The 26,991-nt window shown below is 41.4% G+C and overlaps 1 protein-coding gene and 2 non-coding genes across 3 annotated transcripts in view; all 3 read right to left on the bottom strand.

Annotated features, from left to right (window-relative positions):
• LOC133545570 (gastrula zinc finger protein XlCGF26.1-like) overlaps positions 1-26,991 on the bottom strand; it is a 384,938-nt gene that overhangs the window by 317,220 nt on the left and 40,727 nt on the right. The window lies entirely within an intron of this gene.
• Positions 592-664, bottom strand: trnaf-gaa (transfer RNA phenylalanine (anticodon GAA)). The gene has a single exon. It is a non-coding gene; the product is annotated as a tRNA-Phe (tRNA).
• trnal-cag (transfer RNA leucine (anticodon CAG)) lies at positions 4,121-4,202 on the bottom strand. Its single transcript has one exon. It is a non-coding gene; the product is annotated as a tRNA-Leu (tRNA).

Here is a 26,991-nt window from a genome sequence, read left to right as displayed (position 1 = left end):
ACCTCCTTACACTTCTCTACAGACATCCCTTTGCCCCACTGCAGCAGTCGTTGGAACCTTTATTTCAACTGTATTTATAGTTTTCAACAGCGATTGTTTTTTCTGTTTCATTTGAAAAACTGAAATCCAAAAACATCCCTCACATCCACTTTAGCTCTGGTGGGAGAGCATTAAAATGTGATCATCTGAAGGTTTAACCTCAATACCTTAAACATAAATTGTTAGACAGTGTATCTGTATGAAAGTTGTGGTTAATCTTTTGCTGTAGGTCTGTTAGATGCACCCTCACATCACACTGAGCCCAGTTTTATTACTCTCAGTTTCAAGTTATACATTCCAAAAAATACCCCTAAGGCTACAAATTTGTGTTTGAAACAGCCCAATGTAAGGGTCAGTTAAAGACCAAACATTGGCTTTAGGAACGATACACCGTTAAACCATGTAACGGTGTCCAAATTTAAAAATGGAGGAAAGGTTTGTAACAACTGTTGCTAGGATTCCTACGGCTAGGCTGGCAGGTCAGGGAGACCATGTCAATATTGTAAGAGCCACAGAAGGTTTATTAGATTGATCGAGGAGTTCACAGAGTTGTGCTGAAACCCGGGGTCGAACCAGGGACTTTCAGATCTTCAGTCTGACGCTCTCCCACCTGAGCTATTTCAGCTATATAAATGCTTTTTGGGTTCACTTATCCAAATGTAACCAAGGTCTATCCAATTGGTGACTTTTGAGGGTTGGAAGGAGGCCTTCCCAAGTTGGTCTCAAAGCCTAGTCTAAAGAATGTCTTACACTCCATGACTGAGTATTTCAGGGTCCCTAAAAAATGTACCAAAATGCTTCTGAAGAATGTTTTACTACCGAGAATGTCATGATTATTGCAAACATTGGGCAGATTTTTCAGAAATTTTCAAAAGTTCTTAGGGGGCTAATAATTAAGTCTTCAAGTCTAAAAGAACCATGCTTAAAAAAGGCAGTTTGAAGGTTAAAGTGCCATGACCCGGATTTGAACCGAGGTCGCCGCGGCCACAACACAAAGTACTAACTATACGATCATGGTTGTACCTACCCTCCCTGATTGATAATGTGTTTGATCCCCTGATGTCTAATGTTAAACGATCTATTAAAGCGACGTTCTGTTTGTACGACACCATGGAACTGAATCTCATTCAGTGTGCTAATACCTAATGTTATGGCAGCATTTCTGTCTCATCGAACAAATAAAGTCAATGGACGTCCTCCTTCATCCAGGTCATTGTATTCTCAGGCCATGAAACGAATTGTTCAGTTTGTCCTAGATGACGTTTCGCTCCTTATAAAAGCAGGCTTCATGCTGGCATGGCTTGTCAGTCATTAAAGTGGCCTACATGTTTTTCTAGACCTCTCCCTTCATTCCATATATTCATACAGCTGTTGTGGTTGTGTTAACATACAAGTCATTGTCCAAGAGTCTCTTTAAAACCTGAGTTACATGGACTTGGTGTCACTGTCAGGTGAGTAAATCAATATATAATCAAGGTAGACATTTACAAAATGGTCCAGGAAGTCTCTTAGAACTTCATTGATAATGGCTTGGAACATGGCGGGAGCATTGGTGAGTCCAAAGGGCATGACCCTGTATTCATAGTGGCCGCTGTGTGTGTTGAATCCGGTCTTCTACTCGTCTCCCTCTCTAATTCAAACCAGATGGTAAGCGTTGCGTAGATCCAGTTTGGTGAATATTTTGACCTGTTGGAGTTGGTCGAAGACAGAAGACATGAGGGTAAGAGGGTAATGGTTCTTGATGGTAATGTCATTCAGTGGGCTGTAATTAATGCAGGGTTTTAACGACCCGTCTTTCTTCTTCACAAAGAAGTACCTTGCTTATGCTGGCGATGATGACGGGCCAATCAAGCCAGCTTCTTGTGATGCCGATATGTAATCGTTCATGGTAGCCCTTTCTGGACCAGAGACGGAGTACAGACGCCCCTTGGGAATAGTGGCACTGGGAAGCAGGTCGATGGCACAGTCGTAGGATTGGTGGGACGGAAGTGACAGGGCTTTTGTCTTGCTGAAGACTTGTCGCAGGTGGTGATAACAAGAAGGAACAGACTTCAGGTGCGGAAATTTTGAGTCAGTGGCAGGATTGGCAGAAAAATTATTAATTTCCTTGACACGTTTTCCCTGGACAGTAGAAAAAACACAGTTCTTGGTGCACTCCCTTCCCCATTCACTGATCTTCCCTGTTTTCCTGTTAACCCAAGGATTATGCTGGTACAGCCATGGATGCCCCAAGATCAGCAAAAGGGAGGGTTAAGTAATTAAGTACGGACAAATCTTTTCCTGATGGCAGTCAATGTTCATTTGGACAGGTTAACTGATGTGTGAGATAGTGAAAAGCTCCTTACCGTTGAAAAACCTCGCCCTAATGGGTTTAGCTAGCGGTTCTGACTTGAATCCTAGTCTCTTAGCCAAACCCCAGTCCATCAGACTCTCGTCTTCCCCAGAGTCTATTAAACTCTAGATCTGTGGCCGTGAGATGCGTTATTGTGACCTTAATGAGAGTGCGTGGCATCTGAGGTACCGCCGGAACGTGACTCGCCACCTGGGATCCCTTGGTTGGACACGAAATGACAAAATTGCCGCTCTCTCCACAGTAAAAACATCTCCTCTCCATCAGCCGTTTCGTCGCTCCTCTGGGGTCAGTCGGGCTCTCCCTAGCTGCATGGGCTCCTCCTTCAGGTCAGTGCGGAGGTGAGGACATAGCTCCGGGGGTGAACGCTGAGTGGTCGCCCCGCTAGGTGCAAAAGGATGGGTGGTTCTTCCTGCCGCAGCCGGTCCTCCTCCTCGCTGTCATTTGAGCTGGGCTAGTCGGTTGTCCATCCGGATGGCGAGTGCGATGAGGGCATCTAGGTTGTCTGGTAGGTTGGGGACGGCGTGGTGAAGTTGGTAGAGTGGCCGTGCCAGCAATCTGAGGGTTACTGGTTCAATCCCCATCTTCTACCATCCTAGTCGCGTCCGTTGTGTCCTTGGGCAAGACACTTCACCCTTGCTCCTGATGGGTCCTGGTGAGCGCCTTGCATGGCACCTCCTACCGTCAGTGTGTGAATGTGTGAGTGAATGGGCGACTGTGGAAATATTGTCAAAGCGCTTTGAGCTCCTTAAAAAGGGGTAGAAAAGCGCTATACAAGTACAACCCATTTACCATTTAGGTCCAAGGGAAAAGGAGGTCCTGATTGGAAGCTCCGAGTCCCTTCAGAAAGACTTCATAGAGGGCCCTGTCTTCCCACCCGCTTTCTGCTGCTAGCCAAATTTGGCCCACTTGCCAGAGTTTGACACCTATGTAATACAGGAACAAATACAAGTGGCCTGAATGTCTACGGTAGCGGTGCAGATTTTCAGAAGACAGGTTGACAAAAACATACATATCTACCTTTTAGCCATACCAAGTCAATGAAACAAAACTGTCCTTTGCTATATTGAATAATTGATGTTGAAGATGAATAAATTTTTGCATTTTTGTTTCTGGCACAGATGCCATGGACCTTTCTGAATCCACTTCACTTTTGGAAAGTCTACCTTTTTCACTTTCCCGGGGCTTCGTCCTTATAACTGTGTGGGAAAGTCAGACCAAAAGCCTTTGTAATCTGCATACATAAAAAAATGATTTAGGTTGATAAAACATGGCATATATACACTTTCAATCAATCAATCAATCAATGTTTACTTATATAGCCCTAAATCACTAGTGTCTCAAAGGGCTGCACAAACCACTACGACATCCTCGGTAGGCCCACATAAGGGCAAGGAAAACTCACACCCAGTGGGACATCGGTGACAATGACCCGGTGGGACGTCGGTGACAATGATGACTATGAGAACATGATACTGTGAAAGATCAATCCATAATGGATCCAACACAGTCGCGAGAGTCCAGTCCAGAGCGGATCCAACAGTATTTGGACTGCTGCACACTTCCTCACCCCGGGTTGTGTTCTTTTTGATCACATTCCTAGCGTAAAGAACTCTCAAGCTAATGTTTTGGCCTGATTTCCACAAGTTTTCCAGAGCATTCCAAATGAGGACCAAGTTAGATCTAATTGCTCAGGTCAGGAAAGAAACAACTGGGTTACCAGAACAGAATTGGCTGTGGTGGGATTTGAACCCACACCTCCTGAGAGACTGCAGCCTGAATCCAGCGCCTTAGACCACTCGGCCACACAACCGCTGGAAACGAGTTTAATGATCAATTTATCGGCATTATGAGACGGAAAACGTATGCCATGGCATCACTTTGGTTGTGGCGTGGCAGGGATAGGCTTGTATCGTTTACTTGTCCTTTAGAAAACACTGGAAAATGCAGTCCTCGTTAGTATAGTGGACAGTATCTCTGCCTGTCACGCGGAAGACCAGGGTTTGATTCCCTGACGGAGAGGTGATTTTGGTTCCTCTTATTTTCATCAGTAAACATCTTCTTCAACCTTGAGCAGTGACCACAGTATCCCTCTCTGAAAATTGTATCAATCAATCAATGTTTTTTTTTATGTAGCCCTAAATCACAAGTGTCTCAAAGGGCTGCACAAGCCACAACGACATCCGCGGTACAGAGCCCACATACGGGCAAGGAAAAACTCACCCCAGTGGGATGTCGGTGACAGTGACTATAAGAAACCTTGGAGAAGATTGCATATGTGACGTCATGAATTTGACAGACAGAAAGAGTATATGGCTCTAACAACTGTCATCTAGTGTTTTGGACTTGCAACTGTAAATAAACTTACTTGTAAATGATAATATGATAATAATTAAACAAGATGTAACAAAAGGACCACAGTTATCATTACAGTATCATTTTAAATTTTGCGATAAAAATTGTGATTTATTATCACAAACAATATTTTTACCACACACAAAAGCACCAACAAGTGGGAACATTGAGAACAGGTATCGATTTCGGGGTACCGGAATCTGTGCCCAGTTCGGTAAAAAAGTGAACGGTACACATCCCTACCAGCAAGTGTTGTTGTACTGAAAACAAATTTACAATTAGTTACAATTATTTTTTTATCACACACAATACTCCACTATAGAATTGTTGTTATATTAAAATGAGAAACAAATCCATCTTTGTACAGCAATTGTTTGAAAAAGGCATTTGGTCGCTGATGCACTTATTGAGTGATAAAAGTATTTTATTATTTGAAGACATCATTAAGTACGACCTGCAAATAAATGGGTTGTACTTGTATAGCGCTTTTCTACCTTCAAGGTACTCAAAGCGCTTTGACACTACTTCCACATTTACCCATTCACACACTGATGGAGGGAGCTGCCATGCAAGGCGCCAACCAGCATCCATCAGGAGCAAGGGTGAAGTGTCTTGCTCAGGACACAACGGACGTGACGAAGTTGGTACTAGGTGGGATTTGAACCAGGGACCCTCGCGTTGCACACAGCCATTCTCCCACTGCGCCACGCCGTCCCTAAATAGAAGAATATACAGAACAATATATATAATATATATAAAATATTCTAATTACAGCATTTAATTTTTTTCCATTATTTACTATTACTTCTTTACTGTATTTTCTGTGGAACAAAACAAATGGTCATAACTTGAAAGCTTGAAAACACAAGGGAATTCATTTAATAAAAAAAAGACGGAATTGACTACTAAAATTTATTTTTAGGATGTTTTGCAATTGAAGACAACACTTTTTTGTTCTGTGATAGGGAAAAAAAATAACCAGTTTATTTTATGAATGTATACAAAGTAAACCTCTGTGGGATGATGTACAATATTGGCTTTTGCCTGACACTCTGAACTTTGATTGCATACTAATGCACGTCCATCCATCATCTTCCGCTTATCCGAGATCGGGTCGCGGGGGCAACAGCCTAAGCAGGGAAACCCAGACTTCCCTCTCCCCAGCCACTTCGTCTAGCTCTTCCCGGGGGATCCCGAGGCGTTCCCAGGCCAGCCGGGAGACATAGTCTTCCCAACGTGTCCTGGGTCTTCCCCGTGGCCCCCTACCGGTTGGACGTGCCCTAAACACCTCCCTAGGGAGGCGTTCGGGTGGCATCCTGACCAGATGCCCGAACCACCTCATCTGGCTCCTCTCGATGTGGAGGAGCAGCGGCTTTACTTTGAGTCCCTCCCGGATGGCAGAGCTTCTCACCCTATCTCTAAGGGAGAGCCCCGCCACACGGCGGAGGAAACTCATTTCGGCCGCTTGTACCCGTGATCTTATCCTTTCGGTCATGACCCAAAGCTCATGACCATAGGTGAGGATGGGAACGTAGATCGACCGGTAAATTGAGAGCTTTGCCTTCCGGCTCAGCTCCTTCTTCACCACAACGGATCGATACAACGTCCGCATTACTGAAGACGCCGCACCGATCCGCCTGTCGATCTCACGATCCACTCTTCCCCCACTCGTGAACAAGACTCCTAGGTACTTGAACTCCTCCACTTGGGGCAGGGTCTCCTCCCCAACCCGGAGATGGCACTCCACCCTTTTCCGGGCGAGAACCATGGACTCGGACTTGGAGGTGCTGATTCTCATTCCGGTCGCTTCACACTCGGCTGCGAACCGATCCAGCACGTACTTGACTGAAAAAAGCAATAATATAATTAGAAGCATATTAAAAAGATTGTTACACAAACAACGTCACACACATTATATTTGCTGATGTTGTTAAAAAGTCAAAATTAAAGTTTTGACAGTTTATTTCAAATCCTGCAGTTTCATTTGCTGCTGCTGTTCTCACCAGCACACTTGTGTTTCTTACACTGGTACTTACAAGAGAATCCTTCACCACACACACTGCAACTCAACACTTTCTCTCCTGTGTGTCTTCTCATGTGTGCTACAAGGTTTGATCGGTCACAAAATTTGTTGTTGCAGATTGAACAGGAATGTGAATTTTCACCAGTGTGTGTGTTCATGTGTCTTTTCAAACTGTGACTTTCTTTAAAACCTTTACCACAGGTTGAACAGGAAAAAAGTTTTTCTCTAGTGTGTGTTCTCATGTGTCTTTTCAATTTCTGACTTACTGTAAAACACTTACCACATATTGAACAGAGGAAAGGTTTTTCTCCGGTGTGTATTCTCATGTGTCTTATCAAATTTTGACGTAGTCCAAAACCTTTGTCACATACTGAGCAGATAAAAGCTTTTTCTCCGGTGTGTATTCTCATGTGTCTTTTCAGACGACAATGGTATTTGAAGGTTTTGTCACAGTGAGAACACTTGAAGTGAGTGTTGTCAGTGTGACATGTCTTATCATCTTTAGAGTCTTCATCATCAGTGTCAGGAGAGTGTGACGTTGTGTCCTCACTATCTGATAGTGGAGCTAAGAGCTTGTCTGCTTGTGATCCTCCACAGTGGTCTCCATCAGCTTCTGTTGTCATGTGTTGTGTTGAGCTGCTGCTTGGAGGCTCCACCTCTCCCCTCTCCTCACTTTCACCTTTGACCTCATCATCTTCACTCTTCACAGGGACACCAGTCACTGGGAACTCCACCAAACATTTAGGCTGACTGATGCTGTGTTCCTCCTCTTCCTCTTTAATGTGCAACAGCTCTTGGTCCTCCTCTTCCTCTTTAAAGTAGGGGTTCAGTGCGTCCTCCTTTTCCTCTCTAAAGTGAGGGGTCAGTGGGTTCTCTTGCTCCTTAAAGTGAGGGGTCAGTGGGTCCTCCTCTTCATTTTTGATGTGTAAGTTCAGTGGTTCTTCCGCTTGCCCTTTAATGTGAAGGGTCAGTTTAACACTATGGGTCTGTGGAGTCTCGTCTTCCTCTTTAATGTGGGGGAGCTGTGGCCCCTCCCCTCCCTCTTTTACGTGATGGGAATGTGGTACATCTTCTTCCTCATTTATGTGGGGGGACTGTGATTCCTCCTCCTGCTCATGAGGAAGATGTTCTTCATCGAGGTCTGCGGGACAGAAGAAAACAAACATTCTTTAGAAAAGTCCAGCTTTGCTCAGTCACATGGGACATTATCCTGCACCAACATATGATCTCACAATCTCATCAGTTTCCCGTCACAGCAGTCAGGGTACTTCCAGCTGACACATGAAGAAGACCTTCAGGGGAATGCCTTCCCAGGCCAACGTCCAATCCACCTTAGTTCATATAAAAACATCCTAAAAGTAGGGGTGTACCAGTACACAATAATTTCGGTTCGGTACTTACCTCGGTTCAGAGGTCACGGTTTGGGTCATTTTCGGTACAGTAAGAAAAAAACAAAATATACATTTTTTGATTATTCATTTAACAAATTTGCTAAATCTTTCACCAAACATATTTTGATGTGAAGTAATCGGAAACTTGGATAGGTCAATAATTCATAATAACATTGATTTTGATTTAATATTATGTTTTCAGCAATGACAGTTTGAAAGAAAAAAAAACAGCTTTGTTTAATTAGACAACGTTGCAACGTTTTCTAAATTACATTTAGCCTTTAAGCTTTTGTATTTTTGTTTATTTTAATGGTATTTTTAGAATGTGCCATGGGCCTTTAAAACATTAGGTGTGTGCTGCAAATGGCCTCCTAAGCACACTTTTGACACCCCTGCTATAGATATTAAAAAATTAAATTAGAGCCTGGCGACGCATGCATGTTTATCATAACTCTCTCGCTCTGTCTGTCTCTGTCCCTCCCTCACGAATGCTGCTGTGTGCACAAATTGTCTTGTTTTGAACCCCTTCTTAACCTTGAACGTACATTGAAAATACACGCAACCCTAACTTAAAATGCCGGACATTTGAGGCATTTAAGAAACACCACCCGGACAGCCCCGCAAAAGAGGACATGTCCGGTGAAAAGAGGAGGTATGGTCAGTCTATCATAGCCCAGTCGTTGCTAGAATGCCTTGTGTTGTTGTTTTTTTGATTGACTTTTATTAGTAGATTGCACAGTACAGTACATATTCCGTACAATTGACCACTAAATGCTAACACCCCAATAAGTATTTCAACCTGTTTTAAGTCGGGGTCCAAATAAATCAATTCATGGTGCCTCGTAGGGGTGCAACGGATCAAAAAACTCACGGATTGGATAATTTTTTTCGGGTCAGCAAAAAAAAAAAAAAAAAAAAAAAGACAAGACAAATAAACAAAAGTTTTGCCGTTTTGTTTTGTAACACTTTTGAATTATTAAATTAAAATATATAAAATCTAGTTCAAGTGCACAAGGCATAATATCTTCTTTTTAACATAATTAATTAAAAACTGCCACATAAAAAGATATTTCTCCTTTCCTCCACTGCTTGTGTCAGTACCTGCACAAGGTGACTCTCTTAGAGGGGGCGTGTCTTCTCATCTCCCACTCTGCTGTGATGATATGAGCGCTTATGGTCACATAGTTCCCCTGGACCTCCACCCTTGCTCTTATGGTCACATAGTTCCCCTGGACCTCCACCCTTGCACTTATGGTCACATAGTTCCCCTGGACCTCCACCTTTGCACTTATGGTCACATAGTTCCCCTGGACCTCCACCCTTGCACTATGGTCACATAGTTCCCCTGGACCTCCACCCTTGCACTTATGGTCACATAGTTCCCCTGGACCTCCACCCTTGCACTTATGGTCACATAGTTCCCCTGCACCTCCACCCTTGCACTATGGTCACATAGTTCTCCTGGACCTCCACCCTTGCACTATTATCACATAGTTCCCCTGGACCTCCACCCTTGCACTATGGCCACATAGTTCCCCTGGACCTCCACCCTTGCACTTATGGTCACATAGTTCCCCTGGACCTCCACCCTTGCACTTATGGTCACATAGTTCCCCTGGACCTCCACCCTTGCACTATGGTCACATAGTTCCCCTGGACCTCCACCCTTGCACTATGGCCACATAGTTCCCCTGGACCTCCACCCTTGCACTTATGGTCACATAGTTCCCCTGGACCTCCACCCTTGCACTTATGGTCACATAGTTCCCCTGGACCTCCACCCTTGCACTATGGCCACATAGTTCCCCTGGACCTCCACCCTTGCACTTATGGTCACATAGTTCCCCTGGACCTCCACCCTTGCACTTATGGTCACATAGTTCCCCTGGACCTCCACCCTTGCACTATGGTCACATAGTTCCCCTGGACCTCCACCCTTGCACTTATGGTCACATAGTTCCCCTGGACCTCCACCCTTGCACTATGGTCACATAGTTCCCCTGGACCTTCACCCTTGCACTTATGGTCACATAGTTCCCCTGGACATCCACCCTTGCACTTATGGTCACATAGTTCCCCTGGACCTCCACCCTTGCACTATGGTCACATAGTTCCCCTGGACCTTCACCCTAGCACTATGGTCACATAGTTCCCCTGGACCTCCACCCTTGCACTTATGGTCACATAGTTCCCCTGGACCTCCACCCTTGCACTTATGGTCACAAAGTTGCCCTGGACCTCCACCCTTGCACTTATGGTCACATAGTTCCCCTGGACCTCCACCCTTGCACTATGGTCACATAGTTCCCCTGGACATCCACCCTTGCACTATGGTCACATAGTGCCCCTGGACCTCCACCCTTGCACTATGGTCACATAGTTCCCCTGGACCTTCACCCTTGCACTATGGTCACATAGTTCCCCTGGACATCCACCCTTGCACTTATGGTCACATAGTTCCCCTGGACCTCCACCCTTGCACTATGGTCACATAGTTCCCCTAGACCTCCACCCTTGCACTATGGTCACATAGTTCCCCTGGACCTCCACCCTTGCACTTATGGTCACATAGTTCCCCTGGACCTCCACCCTTGCACTTATGGTCACATAGTTCCCCTGGACCTCCACCCTTGCACTTATGGTCACATAGTTCCCCTGGACCTCCACCCCTGCACTTTTGGTCACATAGTTCCCCTGGACCTCCACCCTTGCACTTTTGGTCACATAGTTCCCCTGGACCTTCACCCTTGCACTATGGTCGCATAGTTCCCCTGGACCTCCACCCTTGCACTATGGTCACATAGTTCCCCTGGACCTCCACCCTTGCACTTTTGGTCACATAGTTCCCCTGGACCTCCACCCTTGCACTATGGCCACATATTTCCCCTGGACTTCCACCCTTGCACTTATGGTCACATAGTTCCCCTGCACCTTCACCCTTCTGTCGTGAGCGCAACAGATGACGCTCGGGATTGTTCGTCCACAACTTTTTTCTTCTCTTGCTCACAAAAATCTGGCACAATCTTATCGTTGAAGTTGGTGCGTGACGGGATGTCGTAATGTGGCTGAAGCACTTTCAGCATGTGTTTAAAACCCTCGTTTTCCACAATGGAGTCTGCACCTATAAACACACCGATTAAATGGCACGGGGCGTTCAAGTTCCTCCGTTACGCCGCTCGCCATTACCACGCTGTGCGAACAACTTTTTTTCATTTTTTTTTTCATAAATCAGACCGCGGATCACGTGTGTGCCGAACCGAAGATATTGATCCGAACGGATCACGGATCAATGTTGATCCGTTGCACGACTTATGCCTCGGTGTGCATTGTTTACAAAACGTGCGCTACCTAATATGTCCGTGTCATTCGGTACACCTCCGAACCGAACCGAAACCCCCGTACCGAATCGGTTCAATACAAATACACATACTGTTACACCCCTACCTAAAAGTCATTCCTGCAATCCATATTAGTGTTCTGTTCTCCCTCTGAATAAGTCATACACACACAGGAAATAATGTACCACATGCCAGCCTCCAAGAAGCAGTACTAGTGGTGAGCTCCCCCTGCTGGTGGACAATAATTAGTCATTTTCACATTCATTTTTAGAGACGGGTCTGCTCTTAAAAAGCATGAGCACAGTCAACATGTTGGCCAAAAAAGATGACATCTGTTTTGCTTTCATTTAGATAGCGTCGCCAAAATTAAACCGGGATGAAGTGATCATATTATTGACTACTCCTTCAAAAGATAACTTGTTCATCTTATTAATAATAGTAATAATGGCTTAGATTAATTTAGTACGTTTCCAGACACTCAAATTGCGTTAGAGTGAGAACTGAGAAGGCATCATTCATGCAGTCCACACATTCAATGTGGTAAGGTAGATTTAATAATAATAATGATAATAATAATAGTAATGATAATAATAATAATAATAATAATAATAATAATAATAATAATAATAACTGAATGAAGCAATTCCTGAAGTAATTGTGTGTGAATGCTCCAATGATGAAGTTGAACTGAAATGCTGAAAGAATGTAGTATGAATGTAAGAATAGTTTGAGTGTTGGAATGGTTTGAGTGTTGAAGAGTTGGAATTTCCAGAAAAACTGGAATTTGGTTTAAAACTTGGGAACATGTTAGTTTGAATGCCCAGGCTGAGTGGATTGTGTTGATGTTGGAATGGTTTGTATAGGTTCATATCAATGGTAACTTCCTGGAATTTTGGGAAAAGCGGGATTTTTGGAAAATGATGAAGAGCATGAACAAGTTGAATTGGTTAATGTTGCAATTGTTTAAATTTGTCAAGAAATGTTGAAGCAGTAACAGTTTTTTAATTCAAACATGGCATTACGGAATTTCGTGAAAACCGGGAATTTTTCAAATTCTTAAACCAACTTGTTTTTTGGTCCTGACTAAGAGGAATGTTTTGACAGTTGAACGGTTTAAATGGGTTGAATAATGTGAAAGGAGTCATCGCAGTACAGAGGGTTGGAATTAAGGTTAGAAAAATAAAGGAATTCCTGGAAATGTGTTGAACGTGGAAACATGGTAGAGAATTTAAGGGGATACCTTTAGTCAAAAATGATTTATGACCCCTCATAAATCAATGATTTATGACCCCTCATAAATCAAAGGTCAATGATTTATGAGGGGTCAAGTTCAAAGGTAAATGATTTATGAGGGGTCAAGGTTAAAGGTCAAAGTCAAAGGTCAAAGTCAAAGGTCAGGGTCAAGTGTCAAGGTCAAGTGGGTGTGGCTTACCCCGGAAGAGGGTGGAGTTAAGACCTGCGGTGGGAGTGGTTAAACCAGGAAGAGGGTGGAGTTTTAACCAGAAAGAGGGCAGAGTTAAGACCTGTGGTGGGAGTGGTTAAACCAGGAAGAGGGTGGAGTTAAGACCTGACGAGGGAACAAAGGAGGGTTCAGTTTTTTAAGAAAGCAATGTCATCTGAGCAGCATGTGACCATCTATTTGATAGTTTAAATGTTTACGATCGTTTGAAACAACTTCCAGATTTCGATGTATTGATGGCTGGGAATGTTACGTGTGGAGATGTGGACACGCACACACACACACGCACACACACACACACACACACACACACACACACACACACACACACACACACACACACGCAGAGGAGGGGTACAAAAGGGCGGTGTAAGGCTTAGTCATTATTTGGAGCTTTATACGTTAGCGTAAAGACTTTGTTCGATTCGGTCATGATTAGTGAAACGCCTGTGTCGATTTATAAAAATAATAAAACTTACATTGACGCTCCGCAAAAAAGTCGAGTGTTTCTAAATCGTATTCAGATGCCGCCGACCGAGTCTTTGCGTGAGAAATGGGACTTGGAAGCGTACGGGATGGAGGGATCTTTTGGATTTGTATTCAGATACGAAATGGGTGATATCTGCTTATTTCAGCTAAAAGAAAGAAGAGACGGAAGCCCTTTCTCGATATTTTCATCGTTATCTACCGTGGATTGGGAAGTTTTTGTTACGTGTGGAGATGTGGACACGCACGCACTACACACACACACGCACACACACACACACACACACACACACACACACACACACACACACACACACACACACGCAGAGGAGGGGTACAAAAGGGCGGTGTAAGGCTTAGTCATTATTTGGAGCTTTATACGTTAGCGTAAAGACTTTGTTCGATTCGGTCATGATTAGTGAAACGCCTGTGTCGATTTATAAAAATAATAAAACTTACATTGACGCTCCGCAAAAAAGTCGAGTGTTTCTAAATCGTATTCAGATGCCGCCGACCGAGTCTTTGCGTGAGAAATGGGACTTGGAAGCGTACGGGATGGAGGGATCTTTTGGATTTGTATTCAGATACGAAATGGGGGATATCTGCTTATTTCAGCTAAAAGAAAGAAGAGACGGAAGCCCTTTCTCGATATTTTCATCGTTATCTACCGTGGATTGGGAAGTTTTTGGTGGACACGCACACACACGCACACACACGCACACACACGCACACACACACACACACACACACGCACACATTCGTACGCACACATCGTTAAGACCAGAAGAGGGGACAAAGGAGGGTTCAGTTTTTACTGACCAGCCATTTGACAGTTTAAATGTTTACGATCGTTTGAAACAACTCCCATACCTCACGAAAACATATTTAAACAGATGGAGAAACTATCGCAGAACACAGTACTATGGCCAGCCATTTGACAGTTTAAATGTTTACGATCGTTCGAAACAACAGGTCAGTTTGGGGACAAAGGAGGGTTCAGTTTTTACTGACCAGCCATTTGACAGTTTAAATGTTTACGATCGTTTGAAACAACAGGACACGCACGCACGCACACACACACACACACACACACACACACACACACACACACACACACACACACACACACACACACACACACACACACACACACACACACACGCACACACACACACACACACCCCATTACCTCTGCTATACCACGTTATTAGACATTGGTTTAACTCCATTTAAGCATTTAAACGTTAAAAGCATTGCACTTCTACGACGTTGTAATACTTTTTTTTTTTTACCAGCCGATGACGACGAAGTGAAAGACGATGAACTTTGTTTAAACGATCTTACAAAGTTGGAAGATGATTATCGAGGTGTGTTTAAACCTTTGAATTATTTAATATTATGTGTATTCATTATTTTGTTTCATAGAGGAATTGCCGTAAGATCCTAACGCGATCGTTTTAACACAATCACAGTCTGGTGAGTAAAATGATTCTCATTTTACAAGAAAAAAACATGCGGTATACAATACATATATACATATATTTACTTACAGATTTTCCGTTTACATCTCCGGCTCGCTCGTCTCCCTTAACGCTGGCGGATCCGTCAACGGCCGTTCCAGGCAGAGGAGAAGGCTTGATTGCGCCAAAGACTCCAGACATCGAATCCTTGCTCCGAGGGGAACTCATCGAAAACGACGGTGAATGTCCGACAGGCACCCGCTGTAAGTTTTTCTCGTTTTCTGTAAGCTTTTTAAGATTCTCAGGAGCTTTAAAGAGCTCCTCTCATTCCAATGTCTTTCGCTCAAATGAATTTCGCGCCTAAGGGGAATGGGCGGGGACTGATTCCGGAGGTGGGCGGTTGTTTCCGCCAAGCAACCTTCTGGTGTGCATTAGCGTCACTTACTGAAATGGAGTGTGGACCAAGATGGATCTCTACTCTATATTCTTTTATTTAACCCAATGTTTTTTAAATACGTGTATAATGCTTTATATCCTATGTGTTGTGAATTCCATCCTACAATATTTTCCAAGGAACCCAAAGAAATGTTACCACACCTCCCGCTTTATTTATTCTATAGATTGCCTGAACTATTTCATAAACTAAATCTTGTCTTGTTTCTGATGCTATGTTTTTTTTATGCTCATCAATGCACTGTTGGACTGCGAGCACACAACTACTTTCCTGTCTTTGTTTTCCTCTATCCAGTTAACTGCCATATAAATTGCTACCAATTCCCCCGTAAAAACAGATAGTTTATCACTGATTATTTTATTTAATACTATGTTTCCTTGTGGGATAACTGCTACAGCTCTTACCTTTATTTTTTTTTATATAGTTTTTGATGCATCCGTATATATCATATCTCAATCCATTTTTCTATCCGGTAACTATTTAAATTTCTATTCTTTAGTAATTGCATGTTTTCTTTTGGGTTATCAAACATCCACGGTGGTATTGCAGCCATTGGTACTGTAGGACTAACTTTAATATTGTCAATTTTAACTTTATTACATATGTCTCCTATAATCCACCCAAAACTATTCTTTTTTGTTTTCTCTTTTTCTTGGCAGATTGGTAGCACTGGACAAGTCGGATATCCTTGCTTGGATCCTTTTAAAGTTGCCCGATAAACTGCTGAGAGTTGATCTCTCCTCTTGTCCAAAGGTTTTTCGTTCATTTTTACTTGTAATACTGGCACTAGGGTTGATTTAGTAGCTCCACAACATAACCTTAAAGCCTGTGACTGGATCCGGTCTATTTTCCCAAGTCATGTTTTTGAAGCAGATTGGTAAATAATGCATCCGTAATCAATAACAGATGGAATTAAAGTTATAAATATATACATGTATTGTTTTCAACGTTAACCTATCAGCCCCCCAATCATTACCCCTCAAAGCCCTCATTATATTTAACACCTTTTTACTTTTTCCTCTATTTTTTTATTTTCCGGAAGGAACACTCCTGAAGGAATAAATAAAGTACTATCTAATCTAATCTAATCAAATCTATTTTGCTGATGTGGGTTGACTAGTTCATATTTTTATCAAACCATATTCCTAAATATTTAAATACTTGTACCTCTTCTATATTTTCACCTTAGAGTTTTTATTTGGAGCTTGTTTGGTACTTTTGTCTTTGTAAAATGTATGACTTTTGTCTTTCCAACAGAGAATCTTAAACCTCAAGGCGTTCCCCAGTCTTGAACATTATTTACCACTTTGTTAGTTTTTTGATTATTTCTTTTGACTCTAAATAATATACTAGTCTTTCATTAATCTTTTTTTTTTTTCCATTACTTTTCCCCAAATTTATAATTTCCTGCCTCTTCCGGGTCTTACCCGGACTTGCATATTGGAATTGTTACCGCTAATTTTCCCCTCTGCCGGTCATTCTCCTTCTTCATATATCCTGTCATATCATTTCAAGACCACTTCTTTGACGATGCTACCTAAGTTTTTGATCATTGGATAACCCGCTAGGTCTTTCCCCGGTGACGTATTTTTAACCTTTTTCAAAATTCGAACCATTTCATTCAAAGAAAATGTCATATCCATAGTGTTGGTAAAGCTATTATCGTTGTCTTCCATCATTTCCCCAATATTTAAACTCATTGTTTTTTCTCTCTTTTGTTTTTCCACATTTCTCAAATTATCATTACTGTGCACTTTAACAAATGTTTTTGCTAAAGGTTCTGCTGTTTCTTTACCCGTGACTACATCTTCTTTAATAAATGTGGCACATCATCCTCTTTACCCTTATTCCTATCTTTATGAATCGTTATATATCCTTTTATTATAAAGTTTAATTTTGGCTTCAGCCCTGTTTCTTGAATACAAATTATACGTGGTTTAGTTTTCATATTTTTAATATATCCCTTTAATTCATGTTCGGTTGCTATCAAACTTCTGGCATTCCACCGGACAATTAACAGGGTGTTGGAATGTGGTAACATGACTCCGTCACGTCTACTCTCCGTAGTACAGCTTGCACCCGGTACCAAGATAGTTCTTTCAACAACTTTGATGCTGCTTTGACAATTATTTTGATCTTCTCAGTCTTATTTTTACTTTCATTTTGTATCAAAGCTGAGTTGTGCTCTCTGGTTTATTTTGCAAATGAACCGACAGAACATGATCATGTACAAGACTCGCCTACCCACAATGCACTGCAGCCCAACGCTCCTGGTCGGATGTTTTTTTCGGGGTTCATGGAGAGATGCGGTAAAGAGTGGTAGCCAAGACACACGGTCACACACGGTCACACACGGTCACACACGGTCACACTCGGCAATTATTTTGACCTGGGGAGCAGATTTAGAGGAAAAAATGTGTCTGGGGGGCCGGGATATCTGATTTTCAGGTACAAAAAACTTCACAATGACACAAAATAAACACAACAGTTAAACCTCACACTAAAAACAAGACATTGACTTGTACGTTCAAAAGACAGAATAGAACAAGTCAAGACATGCAATGCCATCTACAAAATGTTATGTAAATGTTAGTCATTACACACGCGGCTATGGTTTTGATGTATTTGTTACAGACATGTTTACGTCAAGTAACATCACATGGTTCCATTTGCACCTTTCAACAAATCTGAAAAGGAATATTAAGAAGTAAAACTTATATTTAATCCTACCTCTTCTCCGAGCACACGGTGACTGTACATACGGGTCGAAAAATGTTGACCTAATTCAGCATTTCTCAAAGTGTGGGGAATAGAGACATGACAGGTGGGGCGCGAGGAAAGGGAGGAAATTTTTTATTTTTGATTATTTTTACTATGCTTCCATTTTCTATACACACTGTAAATCACTTTGTGATTCTGTATGTGAAATCCGCCGTATAAATAAATGTAAATTACTTATTTTTCCTGTAGGCTTTAAATTTCTCGGCAGGAGCGAATGTTTGACAGACATAGCAACAGTAACTTTTGCAGGCGGGGCTAAGAGGAACAAACTTTCACGCGGATGGGTAGCAGGCTAATGTGCGAACCACAATTACACAAAATGGATACATTTGCAACTCGCACCTCAAAGGTCTGCGGAGAAACAAAAATATGACGGGTCTAATCAACCAAAAAGTCAACCTAAAAGAAAATATGGCGAAGGGTATCTTGCTCTTGGATTCACGGCAGCGGAGGTGGGGGCAGAGGAGAGACCCCTGTGTGTTCTTTGTCTAAAACGGCTAGCAGCAGACAGCATGAGACCCAACAAAGTAAAGAGACAACTCGAGACCTCACATGATGTCCAATAAATTGTTTTGTTGGGGCGATGGGGGTAGGTGGGCCTTGAAAACTAACCCCTTAGTCTAAAGTGGGGATGACAGAAAAAAAAAAAGTTTGAGAAGCCCTGACCTAATTGTACGGATCTCACTTTAAATGGCAAACCGATCATTTAAATGTTTTCACTTTGAATATGAAACGAGGAGTAAAATGTACAATGTACAATTTTATCAATTATTTCACAAGGACATGTTCTAAGGATATTGTACAGTATAATTAAATCTAAAATGAATGTGATCACTTTCAGGATCATTTTATTTTTAGCCAGTAAACAACTGTTATGTACTTTTGAATCGGGTTTTCCCCTTTAAATAACAAAAATTATAGAATTTTACAATATTCATTATTATTAAATATTAAATGTGCCAACTAGTTTTACGGCATACATCATTCCCCCTTTACCCATTTGTTAAAAAGACGAAAGTTGATGCGAACGCCTACGTGCTGTCAGAAAACTAAAAGAAGAAGAATGCCTTTGTGCAATTACTGCTATCCTGGCACAAGTTATAAAACAAACAAAGTTACCAAATTTTTTTTCTGAGGAGACAAAACGAAAAAGAAAGAAAAATAATAAATCAATCAATAAAATGCATCAGTCAAATAGTACAGGCAACTTCGTTAACATGGAGCCACAGACAATTTCATTCAAAAAGTCCCAATTGCTAACATAAAGATACAACAACAAATAAAGGCAAAGAAGGCCTAGTAGGTAATTACAACAACAGACAAAGTATTAAAAGTGTCGGTCCAATAACTGCACAGGGATGGGCAGAGCCAAAACATGTGTAGCAAGTAAGCTGGAGACTGTTGACACTGAAATAAGGCTATATGTGGCACAGATACAAGATTTATAAACTCTACTTAAAGCCCCACTTAAGAACTTTCAGTTTTGGTTTATATTGGCCGCACCAGTGAACCAAAGCGATGGCGTTTTCCCAAAAGGAAAACCACATTTACCATGAGGACTAGCGCATATAGCGTCAAACTGACACGATAATGCCACAATGATTCTGTATTACTGAACTTTCCACAGTAGGAACCTACATCCGTTTTCTACCACTTATTCCCTTTTGGGGACGTGGGGGTCGCTGGCGCCTATCTCAGCTACAATCGGGTGGAAGGAGGTGTACACCCTGGACAAGTCGCCCCCTCATTGCAGGGTCAACATAGATAGACGGACAACATTCACACCAACCTACATATTTTACTCAAACCTTATATTTGCAGTTTGAAGTCACTGCATTGTTTTTTCCTTGTACAGTTCTTTTGAGTTTGTTGCGTGGTTGGTCAGTGTGGAACTGCGAAGTATCGCGCTGGTGGGTATTTATTGCTACCACACAAATTTCCAGTAGCTAAAATTAGTATTATTATTATGATTTGAGCATTGAAAGTCACTTACTAGTTTAGCAGGAACAGATCCAAAGCAGCATTGGTCTAAAATCTCTTGTCTTTTGACCTCATGCAAGCTAGTGAAAGTCGTGCCATTGTTGATCCTTGATTGTCCCTCCCTTTTTCTTTTTTTTTGAAAACCCGATTCAAAAGTACATAACAGTTGTTTACTGGCTAAAAATAAAATGATCCTGAAAGTGATCACATTCATTTTAGATTTAATTATACTGTACAATATCCTTAAAACATGTCCTTGTGAAATAATTGATAATATTGTACATTGTACATTTTACTCCTCGTTTCATATTCAAAGTGAAAACATTTAAATGATCGGTTTGCCATTTAAAGTGATATCCGTACAATTAGGTCAGGGCTTCTCAAACTTTTTTTTTTTCTGTCATCCCCACTTTAGCTCGGTTGGTAGAGTGGCCGTGCCAGCAACTTGAGGGTTGCAGGTTCGATTCCCGCTTCCGCCATCCTAGTCACTGCCGTTGTGTCCTTGGGCAAGACACTTTACCCACCTGCTCCCAGTGCCACCCACACTGGTTTAAATGTAACTTAGATATTGGGTATCACTATGTAAAGCGCTTTGAGTCACTTGAGAAAAAGCGCTATATAAATATAATTCACTTCACTTCACTTCACTTAGACTAAGGGGTTAGTTTTCAAGGCCCACCTACCCCCATCGCCCCAACAAAACAATTTATTGGACATCATGTGAGGTCTCGAGTTGTCTCTTTACTTTGTTGGGTCTCATGCTGTCTGCTGCTAGCCGTTTTAGACAAAGAACACACAGGGGTCTCTCCTCTGCCCCCACCTCCGCTGCCGTGAATCCAAAAGCAAGATACCCTTCGCCATATTTTCTTTTAGGTTGACTTTTTGGTTGATTAGACCCGTCATATTTTTGTTTCTCCGCAGACCTTTGAGGTGCGAGTTGCAAATGTATCCATTTTGTGTAATTGTGGTTCGCACATTAGCCTGCTACCCATCCGCGCGAAAGTTTGTTCCTCTTAGCCCCGCCTGCAAAAGTTACTGTTGCTATGTCTGACAAACTTTCGCTCCTGCCGAGAAATTTAAAGCCTACAGGAAAAATAAGTAATTTACATTTATTTATACGGCGGATTTCACATACAGAATCACAAAGTGATTTACAGTGTGTATAGAAAATGAAAGCATAGTAAAAATAATCAAAAATAAAAAAATTCCTCCCTTTCCTCGCGCCCCACCTGTCATGTCTCTATTCCCCACACTTTGAGAAATGCTGAATTAGGTCAACATTTTTCGACCCGTATGTACAGTCACCGTGTGCTCGGAGAAGAGGTAGGATTAAATATAAGTTTTACTTCTTAATATTCCTTTTCAGATTTGTTGAAAGGTGCAAATGGAACCATGTGATGTTACTTGACGTAAACATGTCTGTAACAAATACATCAAAACCATAGCCGCGTGTGTAATGACTAACATTTACATAACATTTTGTAGATGGCATTGCATGTCTTGACTTGTTCTATTCTGTCTTTTGAACGTACAAGTCAATGTCTTGTTTTTAGTGTGAGGTTTAACTGTTGTGTTTATTTTGTGTCATTGTGAAGTTTTTTGTACCTGAAAATCAGATATCCCGGCCCCCCAGACACATTTTTTCCTCTAAATCTGCTCCCCAGGTCAAAATAATTGCCGAGTGTGACCGTGTGTGACCGTGTGTGACCGTGTGTGACCGTGTGTCTTGGCTACCACTCTTTACCGCATCTCTCCATGAACCCCGAAAAAAACATCCGACCAGGAGCGTTGGGCTGCAGTGCATTGTGGGTAGGCGAGTCTTGTACATGATCATGTTCTGTCGGTTCATTTGCAAAATAAACCAGAGAGCACAACTCAGCTTTGATACAAAATGAAAGTAAAAATAAGACTGAGAAGATCAAAATAATTGTCAAAGCAGCATCAAAGTTGTTGAAAGAACTATCTTGGTACCGGGTGCAAGCTGTACTACGGAGAGTAGACGTGACGGAGTCATGTTACCACATTCCAACACCCTGTTAATTGTCCGGTGGAATGCCAGAAGTTTGATAGCAACCGAACATGAATTAAAGGGATATATTAAAAATATGAAAACTAAACCACGTATAATTTGTATTCAAGAAACAGGGCTGAAGCCAAAATTAAACTTTATAATAAAAGGATATATAACGATTCATAAAGATAGGAATAAGGGTAAAGAGGATGATGTGCCACATTTATTAAAGAAGATGTAGTCACGGGTAAAGAAACAGCAGAACCTTTAGCAAAAACATTTGTTAAAGTGCACAGTAATGATAATTTGAGAAATGTGGAAAAACAAAAGAGAGAAAAAACAATGAGTTTAAATATTGGGGAAATGATGGAAGACAACGATAATAGCTTTACCAACACTATGGATATGACATTTTCTTTGAATGAAATGGTTCGAATTTTGAAAAAGGTTAAAAATACGTCACCGGGGAAAGACCTAGCGGGTTATCCAATGATCAAAAACTTAGGTAGCATCGTCAAAGAAGTGGTCTTGAAATGATATGACAGGATATATGAAGAAGGAGAATGACCGGCAGAGGGGAAAATTAGCGGTAACAATTCCAATATGCAAGTCAGGGTAAGACCCGGAAGAGGCAGGAAATTATAAATTTGGGGAAAAGTAATGGAAAAAAAAAAAAAGATTAATGAAAGACTAGTATATTATTTAGAGTCAAAAGAAATAATCAAAAAACTAACAAAGTGGTAAATAATGTTCAAGACTGGGGAACGCCTTGAGGTTTAAGATTCTCTGTTGGAAAGACAAAAGTCATACATTTTACAAAGACAAAAGTACCAAACAAGCTCCAAATAAAAACTCTAAGGTGAAAATATAGAAGAGGTACAAGTATTTAAATATTTAGGAATATGGTTTGATAAAAATATGAACTAGTCAACCCACATCAGCAAAATAGATTTGATTAGATTAGATTAGATAGTACTTTATTTATTCCTTCAGGAGTGTTCCTTCCGGAAAATAAAAAAATAGGGGAAAAAGTAAAAAGGTGTTAAATATAATGAGGGCTTTGAGGGGTAATGATTGGGGGGCTGATAGGTTAACGTTGAAAACAATACATGTATATATTTATAACTTTAATTCCATCTGTTATTGATTACGGATGCATTATTTACCAATCTGCTTCAAAAACATGACTTGGGAAAATAGACCGGATCCAGTCACAGGCTTTAAGGTTATGTTGTGGAGCTACTAAATCAACCCTAGTGCCAGTATTACAAGTAAAAATGAACGAAAAACCTTTGGACAAGAGGAGAGATCAACTCTCAGCAGTTTATCGGGCAACTTTAAAAGGATCCAAGCAAGGATATCCGACTTGTCCAGTGCTACCAATCTGCCAAGAAAAAGAGAAAACAAAAAAGAATAGTTTTGGGTGGATTATAGGAGACATATGTAATAAAGTTAAAATTGACAATATTAAAGTTAGTCCTACAGTACCAATGCCTGCAATACCACCGTGGATGTTTGATAACCCAAAAGAAAACATGCAATTACTAAAGAATAGAAATTTAAATAGTTACCGGATAGAAAAATGGATTGAGATATGATATATACGGATGCATCAAAAACTATATAAAAAAAAATAAAGGTAAGAGCTGTAGCAGTTATCCCACAAGGAAACATAGTATTAAATAAAATAATCAGTGATAAACTATCTGTTTTTACGGGGGAATTGGTAGCAATTTATATGGCAGTTAACTGGATAGAGGAAAACAAAGCAAGGAAAGTAGTTGTGTGCTCGCAGTCCAACAGTGCATTGATGAGCATAAAAAAAACATAGCATCAGAAACAAGACAAGATTTAGTTTATGAAATAGTTCAGGCAATCTATAGAATAAATAAAGCGGGAGGTGTGGTAACATTTCTTTGGGTTCCTTGGAAAATATTGTAGGATGGAATTCACAACACATAGGATATAAAGCATTATACACGTATTTAAAAAACATTGGGTTAAATAAAAGAATATAGAGTAGGGATCCATCTTGGTCCACACTCCATTTCAGTAAGTGACGCTAATGCACACCAGAAGGTTGCTTGGCGGAAACAACCGCCCACCTCCGGAATCAGTCCCCGCCCATTCCCCTTAGGCGCGAAATTCATTTGAGCGAAAGACATTGGAATGAGAGGAGCTCTTTAAAGCTCCTGAGAATCTTAAAAAGCTTACAGAAAACGAGAAAAACTTACAGCGGGTGCCTGTCGGACATTCACCGTCGTTTTCGATGATTTCCCCTCGGAGCAAGGATTCGATGTCTGGAGTCTTTGGCGCAATCAAGCCTTCTCCTCTGCCTGGAACGGCCGTTGACGGATCCGCCAGCGTTAAGGGAGACGAGCGAGCCGGAGATGTAAACGGAAAATCTGTAAGTAAATATATGTATATATGTATTGTATACCGCATGTTTTTTTCTTGTAAAATGAGAATCATTTTACTCACCAGACTGTGATTGTGTTAAAACGATCGCGTTAGGATCTTACGGCAATTCCTCTATGAAACAAAATAATGAATACACATAATATTAAATAATTCAAAGGTTTAAACACACCTCGATAATCATCTTCCAACTTTGTAAGATCGTTTAAACAAAGTTCATCGTCTTTCACTTCGTCGTCATCGGCTGGTAAAAAAAAAAAAGTATTACAACGTCGTACAAGTGCAATGCTTTTAACGTTTAAATGCTTAAATGGAGTTAAACCAATGTCTAATAACGTGGTATAGCAGAGGTAATGGGGTGTGTGTGTGTGTGTGTGTGTGTGTGTGTGTGTGTGTGTGTGTGTGTGTGTGTGTGCGTGCGTGCGTGTCCTGTTGTTTCAAACGATCGTAAACATTTAAACTGTCAAATGGCTGGTCAGTAAAAACTGAACCCTCCTTTGTCCCCAAACTGACCTGTTGTTTCGAATGATCGTAAACATTTAAACTGTCAAATGGCTGGCCATAGTACTGTGTTCTGCGATAGTTTCTCCATCTGTTTAAATATGTTTTTGTGAGGTATGGGAGTTGTTTCAAACGATCGTAAACATTTAAACTGTCAAATGGCTGGTCAGTAAAAACTGAACCCTCCTTTGTCCCCTCTTCTGGTCTTAACGATGTGTGCGTACGAATGTGTGCGTGTGTGTGTGTGTGTGTGCGTGTGTGTGCGTGTGTGTGCGTGTGTGTGCGTGTCCACCAAAAACTTCCCAATCCACGGTAGATAACGATGAAAATATCGAGAAAGGGCTTCCGTCTCTTCTTTCTTTTAGCTGAAATAAGCAGATATCACCCATTTCGTATCTGAATACAAATCCAAAAGATCCCTCCATCCCGTACGCTTCCAAGTCCCATTTCTCACGCAAAGACTCGGTCGGCGGCATCTGAATACGATTTAGAAACACTCGACTTTTTTGCGGAGCGTCAATGTAAGTTTTATTATTTTTATAAATCGACACAGGCGTTTCACTAATCATGACCGAATCGAACAAAGTCTTTACGCTAACGTATAAAGCTCCAAATAATGACTAAGCCTTACACCGCCCTTTTGTACCCCTCCTCTGCGTGTGTGTGTGTGTGTGTGTGTGTGTGTGTGCGTGTGTGTGTGTGTGTGTGTGTGTTTGTGTGTGTGTGTGTGTGTGTGTGTGTGTGCGTGTGTGTGTGTGCGTGTCCACATCTCCACACGTAACATTCCCAGCCATCAATACATCGAAATCTGGAAGTTGTTTCAAACGATCGTAAACATTTAAACTATCAAATATATGGTCACATGCTGCTCAGATGACATTGCTTTCTTAAAAAACTGAACCCTCCTTTGTTCCCTCTCAGGTCTTAACTCCACCCTCTTCCTGGTTTAACCACTCCCACCACAGGTCTTAACTCTGCCCTCTTTCTGGTTAAAACTCCACCCTCTTCCTGGTTTAACCACTCCCACCGCAGGTCTTAACTCCACCCTCTTCCGGGGTAAGCCACACCCACTTGACCTTGACACTTGACCCTGACCTTTGACTTTGACCTTTGACTTTGACCTTTAACCTTGACCCCTCATAAATCATTTACCTTTGAACTTGACCCCTCATAAATCATTGACCTTTGATTTATGAGGGGTCATAAATCATTGATTTATGAGGGGTCATAAATCATTTTTGACTAAAGGTATCCCCTTAAATTCTCTCATGGTTGTTTGAATTTCCAAGATGATTTGAATGTGTTGAAGGTGGAATGGTTTGAATGGGTTGAAAAATGTGGGAATTGTGGAAGTTACAACAATTCATAATTCATTTTGAATGGGGAAAATGTCCCTAACAACTGGGAATTTTAGGAAATCCGGGAATATTTTTAAATAAGTGTTGAAAGGGAGCACACAGTTCTTGAACAGGCTGAATATTTAGAAGTCGGGACGGTTTGAATCGGATTAAAAATGTGGGAGTTGTTGAACTTTGATGTATTACATTTCAATGGGAATTTCGTGGAAATTTGGGAATTTCATGGAAATTTGGGAATTTCATGGAAATTTGGGAATTTCAGTAAAAGCGAGATTTTGGGGAAAATTGTGAATGTTCTGAACGGTGAGTGTTGGACTTTTTCAAATCGGTTGAAAAATGTTGAAGCAGTAACATTTTTTCTGCGTCGATGTGCTTTCACGACAGTTAGCACACTTGACGTTACAAGGCAGTACTGCTCTGTTCTGCCGCCTTCCTTTTTTATTTTTTTTATAAACCTTTATTTCTAAAACCGCAACATTTACAAACAATCGATAAATAATAATACTCAACATAAGTACAAAGACAGTACAAATCAGCGCCAGGTGGTTATAAACTCAATAGTGTAACTAAAATAGAATACTATATAC

This window comes from Nerophis ophidion, linkage group LG28 (assembly GCF_033978795.1).
Source record: "Nerophis ophidion isolate RoL-2023_Sa linkage group LG28, RoL_Noph_v1.0, whole genome shotgun sequence".
Classification (NCBI taxonomy): domain Eukaryota; kingdom Metazoa; phylum Chordata; class Actinopteri; order Syngnathiformes; family Syngnathidae; genus Nerophis; species Nerophis ophidion.
This window is presented reverse-complemented; position numbering and strand designations above follow the sequence as displayed.